Consider the following 4,291-nt stretch of genomic DNA (forward strand, 5'->3'; position numbering starts at 1 on the left):
AATCCCTAACATTTTCCCCAAGTCCCCTTTTTTTCCCTTAATCTGTTCCCCTATTCCCGAAATCCCTTACTATTTTCCCTTTCCTCTCGTCGACGATCAGATGCTTCATGGGTTTGAAATGGTTAGTTTTTTAGTCCCCTTTAGATTAATGTGTAGTTACTGTATTACTTGCCTTTTATTTTTTTTTGGAATTAAGCTTAATTGACTGAACTTGCTATTTTGAACAACCACTTCCTTTCTTGATATGTAGTGTATGCTGGAATTTTCTTACGTCTTCTTCTCTTGTAGACTTTTCTGTCATTCGTGTAATTAAATGTTATTCATGGAGAACTTGCAACTCGTTTTTAGCACATTACCTCTGCTCTGATTTGTTCAGTTGCTATAGTCGTCTGGGAGTGATTATGCTCTGGCCATGTTGCTTTGGCTTTTAATTATATCCTCCAATGGCAGCACTGGAAAACTTTTCCTTTATTTCCAAACATATTGCTCTTTATCTCTCTCCTTCCAATAAAGCATCCAAAAACGTTGACCCACCAAGGATCTGCTGCTTTTTCTTAACCCTTTCAAAATGCATTCCATTCAATTCAATTCCTCCCAATTCTTTGTAAGTTTTTTAATCGTTACATTCGATTTTTTTCTAAGAGATCTTCACAAAGTTTCAAGCTTCTTAAGCATTTCTTTGATCTAGAATGGATAGTAATTATTCAGCTATACCCAAAGGCTCATTTGTAGAATTACAAATGCATAATGAACACCACGACTTTAGATCCCAACAAAAATCGCTCCTCTCTGATGATGGGAACTGGGTAAATCATCCCAAGGTTATTGATGATTTTGATGATCTTAATGATGATGATGATGTTGATACTGATGTTGATGTTGATCTCGATGATTATACCCTTGTTTTAAGTAAACCCAATACCAGGTCTGGTGTTTCTGGTGCTGTTTTTAACTGAACCACCATAATTATTGGTGCTGGAATCATGGCTTTACCTGCTACTATGAAGGTTCTGGGGCTTGTTTTAGGGATTCTTGATCAGTGGTTAGGACTGGTTCGGTTCGTAATGTCTGGGTGATGTTATGTCTGGTTCAGTTGGTCATATTGGGGTTCTCGATCAGTGGTTAGGACTGGTTTTGGGGATCATAGGAAGTTATTGGTTTTGGTTGTTATGGTTGTTTTTCTTGCTCCACTTTGCGTGTTAGATAGGATTGATTCATTGAGCATGACTTCACCGCTTGGTAGCTCTCATTGTTGTTTTCGTTGTGGTTTGCTTTGCTGTTGCATTCATTAAGCTTATTGAAGGGAAGATAGAGGCTCCAAGGAGGAGCCCAGATTTTGGATCAAAAATGGCAATTTTGGATTTACTAGTAGTTATCCCTATTATGACTAATGTATATGTTTGCCATTTAATGTTCAACCTATATACAATGAGCTCGAAGGTGATGTTTTGACCAATTTTGATAGGAATCTGAGAATTCGTTTTAGCACTGCTTTGAATTATATTTGCTCTTCATTTGGTTCTGGTTTTCCCTGTTATTCACTTTTCTCTACGGAAAACTGTGGATAACTTGGTGTTTGAGGGATCAGCTCCTCACACGGAGAGTAAAAAAAGGTCTTTGGCATTAACAGTAATATTGTTAGTGCTTATATATATTGGATCTACTATGATCCCAAATATATAGACAGCTTTCAAATTTACTGGAGCAACAACAGCTTACTGTCTTTTAATATGTATACAATGTAACTTACTGTCTTTTAATGGTATTGAGCTTGGTTCTATTTCTCCTGTTAATGTTATAACAAATTGTTGGCTGTTTTTTTTAATCATTTTATTTGTTTATTCCCACCTATTATTATGCAATATAATTAATATTATACAAATCATTAAATGTTGTTTATTTTTAGAACTCATTTGATTGTTTTGTCGACCAGAAACAGACTTTTGTTCTTCAAATGCAATGAGTAGGGAAGTCTCTCGACATTATTAGAGATCAATCTCAAGCATCTGTAAATAAACCCTCAAGAAAACATTTCCATTTCAATCAAGGTAACATGTTTTTCCTAACATTTATGTTTCTTTCAACATGTTTTTCCTTTTATGTTTTCAATGTTTAATTAACATTTAATTACATTCCTAAATTTTTAATGTTTTTCATAACATTTAATTAACATTTTAATTACATTCCTAAATTTTTAAGCTTATTTCATCCACTCTTTTTTGTGTTTTGTCTCGATTTGGCTTCCTTCGTTATGTTTCCTGTAGAAGCTTACTTATCTTTTATTTTCAAGAAACAGATTTAGGTAATGGAAGATGTATGCCTGTGTGTTTGTGTCTCTATATATGTATGTATTTGGTACTAGATGAAAGCTTTATTCTAGTTTTGAAATATAGACCAAGTTTTGCATACATTGATCAATTTCTGGCTCTTTTCCTTTGAATACATAGTTCTCTTGATACTAAATACTCAGGTACTTTCTGCATATTCTGTGATTCTTATTAGATAAGTTATATATCAACAGTTATGTTAGTTTCCATCAAGGCCTCTGTAAACATAAAGTTGGTATTCTGGTTAGGAGAAGTTAATGTTTATGAGTTTTGTGGAGTATGATTCTGCACATGCAAAGTTGGTTTCTTTCAATCTGTGCATTTTCATGTTTACATAATAATGGTGATTCCATTTTGGTTATTTAGATGTTCTTTTGGTCTGTTTTCATGTTTCTATCCAACTTATGTGTTTAGTGTGGACTTAGATTGATTTAAGAGTTTAATGCTGTCTTGTTGCTCACGTTTTATATAATAAAATTGTTATATTTTGGTTATTTAGACGTTCATTTGGTCTGTTTTCATGTTTCTATCCAACTTATGTGTTTAGTGTGGACTTAGATTGATTTAAGAGTTTATTGCTATCTTGTTGCTCACGTTTTATATTGTTGAATTCCTCTATTCATTTTCTTTCAGTTATGTGAAGAAATTGGCTGTGCTTTGACTGCTTTCTTATCCATTTGTTTATTATTTTTTATTGTTTGAATTGGAATTGTCCTGGGGTAGTTCTGCATTTATTTGCTGGTGCTTGAATGTTAAAAAGCGCATTCTTGCTCGCATCCTGGAAAGGGACCTTTTGAGTTTTGAGCTTACTGGGCTATTGTTTGGTTTTTCAATCTCTGCACTAAAACCAGGTTTAGATGAATTTACAATTTTATTGACATTATGTTCTATTTCACCATTCTTGAAATTATGTGAAGATTCTTTCTAAATTTCTCCTCGGCTGTCTCTAGAGTCTAGCCTAATATTGATTTTTCCTTTTCATGCATTTGGAATCAAATAAAAGAATTTTAGCATGCAAGAAAAAGACACTTTACTTGCTTGCGAGAGTAATTTTTCATGGTCTTTTGGGAACCTACACATTGGGTTGTTAACTTGTTCATGTCTAGTTCTGTGTGAATCATTTTATCCTCACTTGTTTCCTGTTGGATTCTTTTTAGTTTCATACCCTCCATACTACCAAAAGGAAGTGCTCTGTGAGACAAAGTCAAAAGTTCTAAGATATTTTTTTCATTATAAAGTTTTTATTCACCAAACCTAGAACTTAATAAAAATGATGGTTGTGAAATTTTATAAAAAATGTTCCTGAAATGTTGGTAATGAACCAAAAAGAAGAGAATTGCTTGCCATGCTGAAAATTCTTGATGAGAGTCAAGAGAACAAGAGGTGGCTATTGTCCTTAAACGAAATTGTTAGTATTGGAGTTTTTTGTTTTGCTTTCTGTCTTTAGAATATTGATATTATTTCCTATGATGCTCTGATTCATGTGTGAGTGGGAATGAGCATGCTAGTATTTGCTTGTACTTATTCTGAAACCTGTTTTCAAATGTAGGATAATGTGTTCGATTTGGGCACTTTAGGAAAGTCAAGGTTTGAAGAAACAGCTGACTGGATTTGCTAATTGTGTTATGTGCCTTGTATTTACAATTTTTTTGCAGAGATGGAAGTCATTTGTATGCTCATAAATGATTTTGTATTTTTTGCGAAATGGTTTGAAAAGATGTGCGCTTTGCTAGATTTTCTTGGCGTGTACAGCTTTCATTTATCGCTTCTGCTCCTCCTGCAAGTATTTGTTCAACTGAAGCGCCATTTAATCTTGAATTAAAATTTGGTACTGATATAGATAAAGTTTTTATATTTTCTTAAACTGAAATATATTTGGTGCTACTCTTATAATCTTACATCTGTTCTAGGTACTATCGAGCACCTGAAATAATATTTGGTGCAACTAAATACACCACAGCCAT

General features: G+C 33.5%; 1 pseudogene; it reads left to right on the forward strand.

Moving 5' to 3' along the window:
* The first annotated feature begins 689 nt into the window (after positions 1-689).
* On the forward strand, positions 690-3,945 carry LOC128283914 (amino acid transporter AVT6E-like; annotated as a pseudogene).
* The last annotated feature ends 346 nt before the right edge of the window (positions 3,946-4,291 follow it).

The sequence above is a fragment of the Gossypium arboreum genome, chromosome 11 (genome assembly GCF_025698485.1).
Source record: "Gossypium arboreum isolate Shixiya-1 chromosome 11, ASM2569848v2, whole genome shotgun sequence".
Lineage (NCBI taxonomy): Eukaryota > Viridiplantae > Streptophyta > Magnoliopsida > Malvales > Malvaceae > Gossypium > Gossypium arboreum.